Source organism: Podarcis pityusensis (genome assembly GCF_964106645.2).
Source record: "Podarcis pityusensis genome assembly, chromosome: 13".
In the NCBI taxonomy this organism is placed as follows: Eukaryota; Metazoa; Chordata; class Lepidosauria; order Squamata; family Lacertidae; genus Podarcis; species Podarcis pityusensis.
The window spans coordinates 21,910,781-21,927,801 of record NC_138038.1 but is presented as its reverse complement, the minus strand read 5'-3'; the positions used below and the strand labels follow the sequence as shown (position 1 = coordinate 21,927,801).

The window sequence follows — 17,021 nt, the reverse complement described above, 5'->3', positions numbered from 1 at the left end:
ACTTGGGGGCAGGGAGCAAACAACAACAACAACACCTATGTTTATAAGGTACCTACTAAGAAAATTCATTTTAAAAAGCATCAGTACCAGAAGGAACTTTTGTGAAAATAAGAAATATTTGAGGGGGGCACCAAATATTGTCCTTGCTCAGGGGGCCATATTACCAAAGTCTGCCCCCATGTGTAACACAGTCTGTGTGCCTGTTTAGTCTGCTGTTTGAGTTCTAACTGCTGGCAAGCGACTTCAAAAGCCTGCAGGTCTTAGAACTTAGGGTTCTTTGTTTTTAAACTGGATTTGGACTGGACATCAATTCAAATGCCTTCACGCAGAGATGTGATGGCTGTCCTCTGTAAAGCAGACTTTCTGACCATTCTCCAGCAAAGGGAAGCCAAGTTTCTCCAGGTCTCTGACACACTCCATAAGAGGTTCCAGGGACACATCCACACCATTCATTTGCAGCACCTGGCTTCCACCAGAGAATCCTGGGAACTGTAGTTTGTTAAGGGTGCCGGGAATTGTAGCACAGCTCCCAGAATTCTTTAGTGGAAGCTGTGCACTTTAAATGTATGGGTGTGGATGTCACCTAGGTTCAACATTCCCTGCCTGAAATCTTACCAAGCAGGTGCTGGTCAGTATAGACAATATTGAGTTAGATGGACCAATGTTCTAGGGTGTTTCTTATGTTCCTAAAACACTAGAAAGGTAAAAACGCAAGTATTATTTAATTGTCTTGCATGGTAATTGGTTGCACTTTAACAGTGTGATTACTTGCTCTGAGCATTCAGGATGAAGAGATGATAAAAATCTAAAAAGCACATTCATCCTAAATGTAGCTAAACCTCATGTGCAGGCCACAAAACACTCAGTTCAATTTGAGCTCCACAGCAGAGATTAAAGTGTAGTCTTGATGGTATCTTTAATTGGATTAAATTATTTTGTGGTGAAGTGTACATGCTTTGGATTCACGGCTTCCACTTGAAGATTTACACATTTTGAAAGTCCAAAGGGAGAGGAAGGGACGTCATTTGCCTCCTTTCATATTACAAAGCAATGGGCGCCCATAACTCTTGCACAGCCACATAGCACTCTAATCCAGCAATGTTCTCAGAACAGAAGCACCGCCTTTCTCCAGAGGGACCCACATGCACCCAAAGAAGCAAATAACATTTATGACACTTATTAATACATTTGTGCATTTCTTAAAGAACGAAATGCGTGGCAACAAAAAACCCCCACTCCTTTTCAAATGGACACTTTACGTTGCCAGAAGTGTGATGTAGCAGAAATTGAGATGTCTAATTAAGGCATATGGATAGCACAGACTGGAACGGGATTAACAATTATCCTTCTCCCCAATGATCTCTGGAGACTGTTGTTTTGCAATGGAGGCTAGGGGTCACTTAACACAGAATTTTAAGCATCTTCACCAAACTACAATTCCCAGAATTCTTGTGTGGAAGTCATGATAATTAAATTGGTATAGAAGCACAAATTTGTTGCATCTGATAAAACAGGGATGGTGATGGTATGCATTTAAACTAGAATTAAAGATCAACAGATTCATGAATCATTTTGCATCTTTGGTTGTTTATGCTTTTTAAAGTGCAAAAAGAGAGAGTGCAGGTGAGGTTTCTCAGCATCTTAAAAGGGTTCTTGAACTCTAATAACAATTTTAAACGATTACAGTATTGTGGCTCAGCTCTATTAAATTTTAAAATGAGTTGCTCAGGGTACACCTGAAGGACACAAGTGTTTAAATATAAAATGAGGTTCATACAGGAACACATATCTGCAAAGAAAGACTATTTGTTCCAAATAGTCACATAGCTAATGTGACTAACAGGTTTTATGTTTTGGTTATTTGGATCATTGAGTTTTACAAGCACAGTCCATTGTAAAAGTTTATGGCTTGAATCTACACACTTTCTGTCACATTTGTACTGCACTTTCTTGGTATTCTTCTTTTACTCTCATTAAATAGGTACATGCTTGTGTATAACAGAGCAAGCCAGTGATACGGAACCTGTGGCCCTCTAGATGTTAATGGTCTTCTACTTCCATCATCCGTGATCTTTGGCTGTGCTGCCTGGGGCTGATGGGAGATGCAGTCCAACAACATCTGAGGGGCCAACGGGTGGACACTTATGTCCTAAGCCATACATGGACTACAGCTCCCAGCATCCCTAACCATTGGTCATCTGGCTGGGGCTACTGGGAGTTGAAGTTGACCATATCTGGAGAGCATCAGCCCAGGGAAGGCTGTACTAGGTTTGCAATACCATTTATAGTCTAACAGAGCCAAAGTATATTTAATGGTAAACATGTGATTTACTTATGTGTCTGTTACTAAAAAAGGAAATAGTAACTAGGGGTGACCAGATCAGGCTGAGGATGGAGGGAATTTCACCTTTCCCTCCCCACAGTTCTGACACACCGAAACCCTCAAAGTTGCTATTTCCATTGCGAGAGAAGCTTCCATTGGTACCAATAGGCTCAATGCAAGTAACAGCTTTGTGTGTGTGTGTGTGTGTGTGTGTGTTTCATTGGGAACACGGTATGGAAGGAAAGGGTTAACACCCTTCTTGTACACCATGGTTCTGATCCCAGATCCCACCCCTTGCAGCTGCTGCTTCCTGTTGGTCCTCAGCTATGTCTGTCTACCTAAGTGTAACTCCCACCCTCTCTCCCCTCCATCTTCCTTTCTGATATTTTATCCTTGATGTCTTTTCATAGGAAAACAGGAAGCTGCCTTAGACCAAGACAGACTGTTGGCCCATCTAGGTCAGTACTCAGTACGGTCTTTTCTCACTGACAATGATTTCAGACACGGTTCTCTCCCAGCCCCAAGCCAGAGATGCCAAGGACTGAACATGGGATCTTCTGCATGCGAATCAGATAGTCTACCACTGAGCTACGGGCCTTCCCCACAACCTCAGACTCAAATTAAACATGTTTACAGCTAAAATATTCACCGGTGTAAGCATTTCACGCCACTCCCATCTCCTTAGCATGCGTCTCTCACTTGCGCTAGTCCATATGCATTCAGTGTTGGCATGCCAGACATTCGTGGCCTGGGTGGACGTGCATCTGGTGTGCTTGCTGACACTGTGCACATGGCAGGCATGAAAGCACATTTAAACAAGGAGTGGCATGAAACACATTCATATGTAAGTGGTTTAGGCATGGTCCTTAACGAATCGCAATGATCCAGACTTAGGGTGCTTCCAGATTAAGGCTTAATATCGTAAATGGGTTATTGAGATGGTGCAAATAGGTACCTGGCCATAGGTGTTTTGTTTTGTTTTAACTTAGTGGATTTCCCCCAGATGAGATAAATCTGAATTAAATTGGGGGCAGGGATATGGACCGGCATTTTGATGACAATGACATTATGTGGACACTGGGGTGGGGTGGGAAGCTTGCATGCGTTAGGAGCACCAACCCTACAAGAAACACTCATTGGGAAGGACCCTACACTCATTGCATTCATTTCCACTAAAATCAATGGGAGCAATTTGTCTTTACAAACTTTACAAATCCCATGGATTTTGATGGAAACCAAATACAACCAACTTAGCCTGGGCCCAACCCAATATGAAGTTCTCATCTTTCTTCCCAAGCCTTCCACTTCTCTTTATTTTTCTACTGACAGAATGTCACTATCTACCTCTTCCTTTATATTAATGCAAGAACAGGGCCTTTTATAGGCACCTCCTTAATGCCCATCTTGGGTACTACAGTTTTCTTCTTCCTGGCTGCTTCTTGCAATCCTTCAGTTTTTGCCTCAGCCTAGAATTCTCCTGGCCCAACAATTCACCCCTCTCTCTGTCTATATCAGAGATGTGGAAGCTCTGGCCTTCCAGGTGTTGTTGGACTACAGTTCCCATCAGCTGGGCCATTGTCCATGCTATCTGGGGCTAGTGGGAGATGATGGTCGAACAACGTCTGAAGGGCCACTGGTTTCTCTTCCTTCACCTGCATGATGGCCTCTTCAAATCCCTGCTACGAGCTTCCCACCCCCTCCTGCATTTAGCACAAATCCATATCCTTACCTCTAAAGGTGTTTATGGCCTGCCCTGTCTTTCTAACCTTATTCCCAATATATCCCTGCTCATGACCTCCATTACTCCAGATCTACCACCATCAGCTGTCATGTGCTCTCTTTACTAGCTCTGCCCATTCACTATTCCTGCCCTTCAGTCCCAGAATTTGCTCCTGGAACACTTATATCAGAGCTTGGGAACTGTGGACCTCAAGTATTTGCTCAACTACAACTCCCATCATCCCTGAACAGTGACCATGCTGGCTGGGGCTGATGGCAGTTAGAGTCCAATGACTTCTGGAGCGCTCCCTGTCCCTGAGTAGAATTGTGACACCTCTCTCCTCCCTTCACATTACCCCTCAAAGTCAATCTCTTAAGCAAAACCTTTACTTAAGCTTCCTTCCTCTCCCATCTTCATACCCAACAAAAACAGAATTTAAGTTCTTTTACCTTATTTTGCTCTCATTCATCATTATTTGTTACCTAGCCTCTCTGATACCTCACCACTGTCAAACCTCTATGGGGCTAATATATATTATTAAACAAAACAGGCTTTGTTTTATTTTTTCAGTCAGGGCTAGAATCAAACTGATCAGTGCGACTGTCTGGAAGCCTTAATGGCAGGTTAAATTTTGCACTCTCAATTAATTAGTAGGGATGACAATAAGCAAATAGTGGTAGGTTTTGCTCATTAAGTTGTTACAGTAGCATATTTAAAAGAGAAAGTGTCCCATCATCAGGATCCTTTAAGACTGCACCTGTGGTTTTGCAACTTTCATGTATATTTCATCAATTAATTAAGTAAGTACATGAAAGTCTTGCTCTAGTAGTCTGTTAAAACAAACCTCAAGTCTAAATCTGTTCACAACACTAATTGGAAAAATGTGCTTGAATTTTGAAACTGAGCCACAGTCTCTAACTGAAAGATAAATTGTCCGTAGACACTTGCAGAAGCACATATAACATGCACCTACCGTATCATTTGACAATGGTGACCAAGGGTGCTTCTGGATGACTTGTTTACTAAGCACTCATTGAGAGGTTTGATGATGCAAATCAAAGCAAGCGTTATCCTACACTTTCTAGTGCATTTCCCTGTCACTTTCCTAACTACAAACATTCTGATCTTTTGAGGAAGTGCATTTACAAGATTAACCCAATTAACTATAATTGTGCAACATGAAATTGCTGGCATATGATTTCATCCCACCCAAAATTAGTGACTAGCCAGAGAAAACATGGCAACCATCAAAAGAAAACAAATCAGGGTTTGGGTACTGATGGGAATAGAATCTGTGCCCTGTGTTAGAGAAAGGTTGATGCTATTTGGATTTTGTAGCTCTGGCACCAAAGCACTGCCAGATTTACGTAGAAGCTAAACAAGCTATAGCTTAGGGCCCCACTCTCTTGGGGCCCCCCAAAAAATTTAAAGGAAAAAACCTGGATGTACATTTCCAAAATATAAGATAATAAACAAAGAAATAAAACCTACATACAGCAACAGTGTTTTGTGTTGTGTATGGACCTATTAGGTCCATAAATTACCATATAGCATATATTCAACACAAAAAACAGCGGCAATTTGTTGTTGACAAAGGACAGCTGGACATATAAAGAAAGGGCCCCATTACCTTCAGTAGCTTAGGGCCTCATTAAACCTAAACCTGGCCCTGCACCAAAGTGTCTTAGACCAGTCTTGGGAACTAGAATACGTTTCTAGCAGAGAAAGTTGAGCTATGTAGAGTCTGTTCTTATGATCATCCAACACAGATCATTAGATTGCTCAACCATTTTTAATTGGGGAAATATGGGTTGAGTGATAATGCTTTTATGTCCTTCCCACACACTCCTACTCTGGCCGCGTGGCAAACTATATATGTGATTGCTTCAGCATATACCTAGTTCCTTCCCACCCATTGGATGGCCACATTTTATTCTGCCGGACAAAGAAACACCAAGTCCCTTCACATGTGCCCACAGGAGGGGTAGTTACAGTCTTCCATTAACTTCCCCACATCTCACCACAACCAGCATCACCATAATAATAATGGATTGGCTCTAGAAAAAGCTTCTTGATGTTGAAATCAAGGTAGGCACTGCCATCACTTAGGTCACTTCCAGATGACCTGCTTACTAAACATTCATCCGTGTTTGTTTGCAGAGTGGTTAGACAACATCGGCTATTTATTGACGAGTTTGTGGAGAGGACAGATGATGTTGTGTCAAGGCAAGTGTTATCTCACGCTTTCTGATGCATTTTCCTTTCCCTTTCTTTATCTCAAAAAGTCCAATCCTTCGTGGAAGCAGGTTTGTCGTGCAATATTCTGCAATCACCTGCAATTGCATAACCTGAATTTGTTGAATCCCACCCAAAATTAGCAGCAACCAGGAAGAGTCCTTAGCTTCAGTGGGAATGTAATCTGGTTTCAAAGTGTAATATATTCAACTGAAGCAAAGCCTGTGTGTGCTCAGCTGTGTTTTGCTTTTTTTTGTGAGCCGTGGCATTGTGGGAGGAAAAGGTATATTAGGGGAAGGGGCATAAAAATGGCTAAACTTAATGAAAGTATCCCGTTTGCAGAAGTGGCTCAACAAGTGAGGCAGAGCCACAGTGGTAGCTTCCCAGCAGTTACATCAGTGTGCTGCAAATGCACACAAGCTTTTGTAAAGTGCCAATCACCCCACAATCTAGAATCATAGAATTGTAGAGTTGGAAGGGACCCCAAGGCTCATCAAGTCCAGCCCCCTGCAATGCAGGAATCTTTCCCAGAAAGCAACACTGCCCCACCTCCTGGGAAGCCAGCATGGCGGCCCTGCGCCATCCAGCAAACAGCTTCTACTTGTTTACTCTTGCCTCTACCTCCATGTTTCTCCTGCTGTTGTCACCCTGCACTAGACTGTAAGCTTTTCGGGGGCAGGAACCATTTCCTGCTACTTTTTCTACAACAGCTACTAGCCACAATGGCTAGGTTTTACCTCCAGCATGCCTCCGAATGTCAGTTTCTGGGAATCGCAGGTGTTGCGCTCATGTCCTGCTTGTGGACTTTCCACAGGAATCTGACTGGTCACTGTGAGAACAGGATGATGGACTAGACAGGCTATTGGTCTGGTTCAGCAGGCTCACCTTATGTTCTCACGTTGCTCAAAACACCACCTGCACCGATGGTTTGTAATGGGCTTTAACTAATGGGGCTTCCTGCTGCGCCGCAGCCGCACAATTTCTGTTCTCATCCTGAGGTAAAGTTCTTAACCCAAGGTACTACAGTGGTACCTCGGGTTACATACGCTTCAGGTTACATACGCTTCAGGTTACAGACTCCACTAACCCAGAAATATTACCTCAGGTTAAGAACTTTGCTTCAGGATGAGAACAGAAATCATGGAGCGGCGGCGCAGCGGCAGCGGGAGGCCCCATTAGCTAAAGTGGTGCTTCAGGTTAAAGAACAGTTTCAGGTTAAGAACAGACCTCCAGAACAAATTAAGTTCTTAACCCGAGGTACAACTGTACTTCTGGGTTAGCAGAATCTGTAACTTGAAGCGTCTGTAACCTGAAGCATCTGTAACCCGAGGTACCACTGTACTGAAATACGGTAGTGATGTGCCCTGCTTTCCAGTCCTGTATTTGAAGGGTTGCCCAGCTGAAGTCCGCTTTGAAACGAAATTCCCCTAAGAAGGGAGAGTAGCTGCCTCGATAGTTGCTTATCATTGGTTAGTACCAACCAGGACAACAGACTGAGCAGGCAGGCACACAGGTCACCAGGCTACAGTCTCCCCATTATGATGAGAAATATAAATATTGCTAAATGTGTGGAAATATATTGTGGAAATAATCTGTGCTGTCCCCTTTTAGGATGATTCGTAGCTTGTTTTCTCCTGCTCTGGAGGGTAGGACCCGAAGCAATGGCTTCAAGTTATAAGAAAGGAGATTCTGACTCAACCTCAGGAAAAACTTTCTGGCAGCAAGAGCTCTTTGACGGTGAATTGTGGAAGGTGCTGGCTCTCCTTCCTTGGAGGTGTATAAGCAGAGGTTGGACGGCCATCTCTCATAGATGCTTTAGCTAAGGTCGCTGCATTGCAGATGGTTGGATTAGATGACTGCCAAAGTCCCTTCCAACTTTACAAATCTATGATTCTCTGTCCTCAAAGAATCATGGGGAACAACCTAAGCTGAACCCACATTCATTACATCAGTGCTCAAGCAGTTTTAGGCTTAGTTCTGCGTACAGCAAAAGCAGTCGCATGGTGGATCACACACTGTATGGGCCAAGCTTTCCATGTCCTGCCTTCCCAGTGTGTTTGTTTGGCTGTGAACTGGTTCTGAATGAATCCTATTGGACCCACCCACAGGCCTCTTTATCCAGCTCTCGGGTCAGGACTGTCTCCCCAGACTCACTGCTCACTGGCCTATCTAAGTGAAGGCCTTCAGTGTTTTTGCCTTGCTGGAATATGTCTTTTCAACTGCAATACTGCCTCTTGTTTGCCTGTATGGAGACATACGTGTGTGGAAATGTATGGATGCTATGTCAAAGAAATCTTTTTACTTCTGCATGGCACGAAGTCAGCCCATTGCACAAAGACCACATTTTGTTAGGACACGAGACGGCAGCTTGGCAGATGACAAACCTACAGATACTTGGTCCCTCTGTATTATATTGCTTCCTATAGTACTTCTTCTGGAAAATGTAGGTCTTTTCTGTTACACGGGGGGCAACATGGGTGTGCTTTTTGTCGTCAGTGCAGTGGGCAGTCTGAATAGCTAACACACTCAGCACCTCTAAACTTGTTGTAAGTATACATTTCAAGAAACACATCCATACATTTTGGAGTTGGTGTGGTCCAACAATCTAGTTCAGATGGGACTTGGGCGGCCTTTCACAAGTCACTGTTCCCTCAGCCTCTTGCAAGGGATAGAGGAATCTGGCCATTTTTGTTTCTCTCCATTTCTAATTTTTCCAGTCCAGAATTCAGGTCGCCATATTTCTGCATCAATTTGAGGTGGGGTTTTTAAAGTCCCCACGAAAATTTGACAGCATTTTAGTGCCCACTTCTCTTAATGAATTATTTTTGTATGCCATTTTGCAAAATAGACACATTCTTGCAAGCAATTTACCATAACATAAAGTGCATTCATGTTATTTTCATTAAGTTTGTATTAGGGGAAAGTATACAAAAAATATATGTGGTTTTTTTTGCATACTTTCCCTTAATGCACACTATTTTGTGCAAATGTTTTTGGTTGATGTGGTGCACTACAAAATCCCGAGAAGCACAAATGTCTAAGCAAAACTGTGTTTTAGATTGCATATTATTTCAGAAAGCACAAATAAGGTAGGTTCGCATTAAAAGACAAACCAAACTGAATTTCTCCCGCATCACATTTGTGAAGGCACACACACACACCCCAACTGCAATAGTGGCGAACACTTCTGGCCTCCTTTACAGGTTATGTTATAAAGTCTATTGGGGTTGATAGGAACAATGCACCTTGAACCCTACTGTAATTTATTAATTCTTATTAAAGCTTATTACAAATGGTAGCCTTTCCCATGCATGGAAATTTACCCCTGTGTAAGTAGGACAAAACTAGCACATGTATTGGTTCTGTGTGTGAGAACTGGAGTGAATTAAAAAGAGAGGGAGAGGGAGAGGGAGAGGAGAAAAACAAAAAGGGGTAGGCCATCATCCAAGATACATCCGACAAATCTACCTCGGGAGTTATGTCTTCCCCTATCACATGGGAGCAATACTGTGCTTGTGGCTACCAGTCAGGTATCCAGGAATTAGGTAGCCATAGCCAGTCTCACCTCCCCAAAAATAGCTGACTAGAGAATTGCAGATGCGCATTGGTCATGTTCATGAAGCACAAAACATATTTTACAGGCATTCTTTTGTAACCTAAAAATTGAAACAACTCTCTGGTTACAACACGGCAGTCCTGGTTCCCTTGTTCACACAGGCGGCCCTAACACGAGTCAGAGTGATGCGAGGGCTTCAGGCGGCAGATGGTGTTCTCCATTAAGGGCAGCAGGGTGGAACACAGACAGATCTGATCTGAGCTATGGGATAAAGTTCACTGGAAAAAGGTTCTCCAGTGCCAGCATCGTTGAGATAAATGAGAGCTGCGCACGAGCACAGGAGTAAGAACGAGCAAAAGTTAACTGTGCCTAATTTGATTCGTGGGCAACGCGAAGGCATTCAATCAACAGACTGCTGGCACCACCTTGATCCAGCCACCACTGAGAACACAAGATCTATGACTGAGTTGGGCTGGCCCCTGAGACCAAACCCTCAAAGGTAGGATACACCTTTGTGTTTCTCATCTCTCTCCCAATTCTCACCTGCAAGTCTTCTTCTCTACAGTGACGAGGTCCCACAAGAAAAGCATGGAGCTGCCACAAATTACGTTGGGAATTGTGGGATCAGGAGAACTCTGTGCATGCACTGCCGTGCTCAAGACAAGGGATTTGGTGCCCATGCTTGAGGAGCTTCTCACAGAGGACACAATAGGCAACCCAGGTTGCGCATACACAACAGAGCACTGCAGCCAATCCCCACACTCCGAATGTACCTGTATGAGACATGTGTTTTCAGAAATATGTCACGTTCACATTTTTTGGTATACTCTTTAATACATATACCTAAAAATGTAGCATGTAAAGAGGCCCTGAGATTCTTGTAAGGTAAACCAGCCTTTACTGACCAGGTGCCCTTCAGATGTTTTGGATTACCACTCTCATCAGCACCAGCCAGCACACTTGCTGGACCTCAAGGCCGAAGTCTAGGGCCCTGAAGCCCAGCACACAAACAGCCCACATGACTACTCAGAGAATGGTAGATGAAGGCGCTAGTGGCAAACCGTTCCAGAGTCAGCACCCTTTCATCTTCTTCCTTTTAAATTATAGCCGGGGGACAGATGGCTGTGGATGTACATGGTTACCGATGCCCATTTTATTTTTTTTACTTTAAAATTTTATTAACCCATTGGTGCAACAAACTGGTGCTTGTTCCCAAAGAAATGTGTTTATGATCAGGGCAGCAGCAGAAAACTCCACACAAGTTGTAGGTGACAATATATGGGTGGCGCAAGGCTGGGGTAAACCATGAAATTACTGACTGTCTATCTATCTATCTTTCTATCTATCTATCTTTCTATCTATCTATTACTTAATTCCATTTATAAGTTGCTTCCTATGAAAGATCTTGAAATGATTGAACCATGCCATGGACTTAAATCAAGACTTCAGTAAAACCCCAAATTCCTATCTTATTTTAAATGTTGACTGTTGATTGCAAGGAAAGAAGCCATTCTCAATAAGACTGCATTCAGTCCTTTCATTTATAATATTTTTGCAAAGTATTTAAAAAGCGGGGGGGGGGGGGGGAGAGGCTGTGCTCATCTTGGACTGACTTCCTAATGTCTTTGCAGATATACATTCCACTACCCCACAATATAATGAGAAAATTAATTTTGAAATGTGATCATTCTCTTTCAAGGCTATGGTTTTTGTTTTGTTTCTCCAGGAGACACCCAGTTGGGTTGATCCTGTTTTTCCACATTAAAGATACTTCTTAAAATGGGATTAATTTCAAAATACGAGAGCTGCATCTTTTGATATCCAGATCAAACCAACACAAATGAGACATACCACCCAGATCTTTTCTGGGTTTGAAGTGTGAGAAATCTTAACTTTTTATAAAATGATGATTTTTTTAACATAAAAACCAGCTTCCTATATCATTTATATATCCTTGTTTTCATCTGCATTGGTTGTATTCATATAGATACACACACATACCCCCTTATAATTTCTTTAAACTGGCATTCTTTTTTTTAAAAAAAATCTCATTTTGAAATGTGTCAAAAATGTGATTGTATTCTATTCATTTCCTAAACTTGTGTAATTGCACTAAACCAGCTTTTCATCAGTCTTTCGGTCCATTATTTTAAAAAGGTATTTCTGCAACTTGATATTTTGCATGCTTACTTGGAAATATGTTCTCCCTGAGTTCAACTGGACTTTTTCCTAAGTGCGCACAGGGTCGCAAGCTCAGCTACGTTGCTTTGAATGCCTCACTAAACAAAAAGTACAGCTAACTAAATTATAAACTGCTTTAAAAAATGGTTTCAAGGGTTTGCATAATTCAGAGCAGTGCTAGCAGAAGGGCTTCCTTAGTACAGAATTAAATGACAGGATATGGACCACCAAGTTGGACGTTTAAGTATGTGGCAGATCTTATTACAATACTTCAATGAATTATGTCGCCCAGCCTTTGACTGGACTTAACCATACAGGGGTCCTTTACCTTTACCTTTTTATGGGGTGGGTGGCGGTGGTTAGAGAACATTTCTTTACAATTTTATCCACCTGTCATTATCGGTAGAAGGTGATCCAAGTTTTGGGTCACTTTATGGCACCCTTGGTCCACCTGTGACTTTAGCATCTGCCTGGGAAGAGCTGTCTTCCAAAACAAAACACACACAGAGAGAGAAAGAAGAGACAGAGAGAGAATAAAAAAAAGTTTAGTTACATACTTGTTTAGAGTGACTGGTAGGAGCAGCGATCCTCCAGCAGGTCTTTCCACATTGGCTTGTCAGGCAAATTGTGTTGCTGTCTCCAAAGCAAAATCCAGAATCCAATGAAGTAAGGCAGTCCCGGTAGAGCACTGAGAGGGAATGTGTCAGAGGCAAGTTAGGCAGGTATATGCAAGTGCCACTCCAGGAGTGACTGGTTCAAGCACTCACAGCAGGGAAGGAGCCAGGATAGAGCCAAACCCCACCTCTCAGCCCCACCCACTACCTGCTGACTTTAACCCTTTCAGTCACGGACAAGTGCCTTGGCAGTGGGTCTCCTTTGTAAAAGACAGTACGTACACACATAAAGAGATATGTATTACATATGTAAGATGGGAATATACACATCAACATGTTACCTGTTGCAACTTGAGTGGGCTAGAGCCCACTTTTTTTCAGATGCACAAACAGGATAATTAGAGGCAGAAAGCTGTGGTCTCTTTCCTCTGCTTCCTTCGAAACTTCGGTTCATTAACTGCGGTGACATGTTTGGTTGCTGTTGTTTTCGTTCTGCGGTACAGAATGAGAAGTTCACACTGGAGTGCTTGGATTAGCTCCATTTTCTTTAAAATGGTGGTTAAAAAACCAGAGATACTGAGAATAATAATGCGTACCTAGAAGCCAACCGCTTTCCGCAGCACTGCTCCCGAACCTCAGATATGTATGGACTGGATGCAGACGCAGTTATCTAGAGGGTGCACTCTGCAGGTGATTAATGGCTCTCTCTTACAGAATCAAAGAATTGTAAATTTGGGACCCTGAGGATCATCTAGTCCAATCCCTTGCAATACTGGAATCTCAGCTAAAATACATGACAGATGGCCATCTAACCTCTTATTAAAAATCCCCAAGGAAGGAGAGTCCACTGCTTCTTGTGGAAGTGTGTTCCACTGTTGAACAGCTCTTACGGCCAGAAAGTTCTTCCTGATGTTTAGTCGAAATCTCTTTTCCTGTGGCTTGAATCAATTGGCTCAAGTCCTTGCCTCCAAAGCAGGGGCTGAAACACAATAGCTAACAGATTAGGACTGGATATAAAGAAACCCAGTTTTGAGCCCTGATTCCTAATAGGAGACCGTTTCAGTGTATCAGCAGCACACTGCTACTGAATTACTGTGGCTATATTTGCACAAACAAACATCAAAGGGAGGCTCTTAACAGGAAAGTTAAGCGTAAAGGGACCCCTGACCGTTAGGTCCAGTCACGGACGACTCTGGGGTTGCAGCACTCATCTCGCTTTACTGGCCGAGGGAGCCGGCGTTTGTCCGCAGACAGCTTCCAGGTCATGTGACCAGCTGTTTACCTTCCTGCCAGAGTGGTACCTATTTATCTACTTGCACTTTGATGTGCTTTCGAACTGCTAGGTTGGCAGGAGCTGGGACCAAGCAACGGGAGCTCACCCTGTCACGGGGATTCGAACCGCCGACCTTCTGATCGGCAAGCCCTACACTCTGTGGTTTAGACCACAGCGCCAGAATTTCAATTCATCAAAAAAGTGCAGTTCTAATCATTTAGGGCTGGATAAAGACAACGGTTTCCTGACTGCTCCAGCCCATTGAGAGGGGGAGCTATTAAGCACCCCTCCTGACACCGCGTCTCAACTCACTACAACCTTGCCCTAACCAAGCCTCATGCCACTTCTGCTCCCCCCAATATGGGCTGCTACTGTTTCCTGTACCATTACAGAACTTCATTAACTCATGTTGCCAAGCTGATAGATTTATCACCTATCACTGCTCTTGCAAAGGGCTACTGTACTTATGTTGCATACATTTTGCTGTAACTGAATTGTAACTGACTCTTATTTCTTGCATTTCATTTCCCTCTGATGCCCGTGCTAAAAAATTCCCCCCTCCTGTTTGCATGTACCTGCAATTGAGGATTACACTTCGTGTTTCGACAAAAGCTTATGCCGTAATAAATACGTTCGTCTTCCAGGCACCACAAGACTCTTTGTTGTTTTCCGCGCAACACACAAACTTAACCCAGCAACCTTTCTGGTACTGTATGTCGTGCACTGATGGGAATTAGATAAATGATAAATAGTAATAATAGCAACAATACCCAATTATATATGGATTTTTATTCTTTATTTCAGGCATTGGGGACTGAACAAAATAAGTCTTGGAAAGGCTGAAGCTGAAGTAGAAAGAAATGGCGACATTAATTCAGGCAGTTTCTATTGAAGACAGGTTGGCTGGTTACATTAAAAGGATTAGAGAGCAATCAGCATTCCGCAATGACCAAAGAGGAAAAAAACCCTGAAGCAAAATAAACATTTAAAAAGCCACCCAACCAACTGACCCTCTGCTGGAGGTCACAAAAAGGTTACATGGGAATCAACTCATGGTGAAGGAATGTTTTCCCCCTTCTCCTCTCAACCCAGGTATTTGCTCATTCATGTGCATTAAATGGCATTGTCAGCTGTGCTGAGCAAGAAATGGATGCTACTTTATTGGGCCATAGATTACAATGGAGAATGCTGGGAGTGTAAGCTTTTAGGTTACACAGAGTTCATCTTCGGGTGTAGGAATTCATTTTTATTTATTTTTAAAGGATAGTATTGCACGCCTGACTGGAAGTTAGCCCAATAAATCATTTTGCTACTCCTGGGTTGGATCCAGATGGGAGTTAGTTTGACTAATCTTTTCACATAGATTTAAAAGGGCCCCGAGTGTAGCTAATTTGGTCTGGATTAGGGATCAAACGATCTGTCAACGTTGGTTCTCTGTTTCTCATTTTTCAATCTTAAATTTAGTTTACAGCGATTTGCAATTAAAAACAAAATCACCAGCATGTTAGTATGATTTTCTCCTAATAAAACATATTTTTGTACACAGCTGTGACTGATGTACAACTTAACCTAAGGCATTTTTATGCTATTCTCACTAATAAATGCATCATTTTATGCACACTTTCTCATAATATATGCATTTTTGTAAACATTTTTGTTGGTTGCATAATTGCAAATTTCAAAGCCTTGCTGTGTTTCAGTTCTCAGATTGTTTCAGAAAGTGTGTGTTTGACAGATTCGCCTATAAAAGCAAACTGAATGAAATTCTTCCCCCATTCCTAGTCTGGATAACCCATTTTTCTTGGTTGTTTCTAATGTACTCCTGAGGTTTATCATAACTGATGGGGTGATTTTATTTTATTATCATTAGCCGATATTATATTATTTCGTAATGTTATATGTGAAATTCATTTTTTAATTGTGTCACATATTATTAGTTATATTCTGGATTTTAGTTGTATTTTGAATTTGAATATTGCTCAAGTTGTTCGAGGATGACCATGTTACTTTGCTGCATATTTTGCCCTAAGAACGGTAAAGTGGAAAGGTGGCACACAAATTAAAAATGAAATATAATGTGAGCAGCAAGGAGGTGTGAATGAGGAGAGCATTTTTGAGGTCAAGCATTTGATTCGCTCCTTTGTTCTGCCAATGTCATGCTGTAATCTGAATTTTGCGATTTAATCTGTGGGGGAATCTGGTGGTAGGTGGCCTGGTTTTGCTCTGATGGCCTTCCTGTCCCTTCAGTTGCATATTTATGCCCTTGTTTATTCCAATTCATACCCAGTCTCCTAAAATTTGGGACAGATTACTATTTTGAAATGACATGTCAATATATTTTATACCAGGGAAATCTTTGGAGTGGCAGGCATTGCTGAATGTATAAGTTTCACCACCTTGACTTTTGGCCATGCTGATTTGTATCACAGTACCCCAACCCTGTTATAGACCAATAAACTTAGATTTAAACACACACACACACACACACACACACACACACAACCAGCAGAATATACACCGAGGCTGCAATCCTATGTACACTTACATGGAGTAAGTCTCGCAGAACCAAGCAGGATTTCCTCCTGAATAAGCATGTCAAGGATAGGGCTGCAAATTTCAGACCCTCGCCCAAAGCTTACATTATCCCATATTATATATTTAATTTAAATGATGGGTGCTTTTCATCAGCGAGTTGAAAAATCATTCTAATTACCACCTGTGAAGCTTTGATGCTGCCACTGCCGCGCCACCTGGGTCACATGATCTCTGTTTGCAAGGTGCTTCCTGTAGCAAATAAATGATAGCCACAAACCCCTTTGTCTGGAATATATGGGGAGATGTGGTTAACAGTGGAAACTGGAAGACCAGTCATGCACTTCATGCTCATAAGTGAATGATGGTTCAGATATTAATGTACAGTGGCACCTCTGGTTACGTACTTAATTCGTTCTGGAGGTCCATTCTTAACCTGAAACTGTTCTTAAGCTGAGGTACCACTTTAGCTAATGGGGCCTCCTGCTGCTGCTGTGCCGCTGTCGCACAATTTGTGTTCTAATCCTGAGGTAAAGTTCCTAACCTGAGGTACTACTTCCGGGTTAGTGGAGTCTGTAACCTGAAGC

At 42.5% G+C, this 17,021-nt stretch overlaps 1 protein-coding gene across 2 annotated transcripts in view; it reads right to left on the bottom strand.

Moving 5' to 3' along the window:
* SP6 (Sp6 transcription factor) overlaps nt 1-17,021 on the bottom strand; it is a 97,601-nt gene that overhangs the window by 20,328 nt on the left and 60,252 nt on the right. Inside the window, exons 3-4 of one of the 2 annotated variants that reach the window (XM_080979476.1) lie at nt 12,971-13,121; nt 12,573-12,703 (exon numbers count right to left, since the gene is read on the bottom strand). The gene's annotated coding sequence lies outside the window, so the exon portion shown is untranslated. Of the gene's footprint in view, nt 1-12,572; nt 12,761-12,970; nt 13,122-17,021 lie in introns of those variants that run through there. The other variant, XM_080979475.1, reaches the window with a different exon arrangement.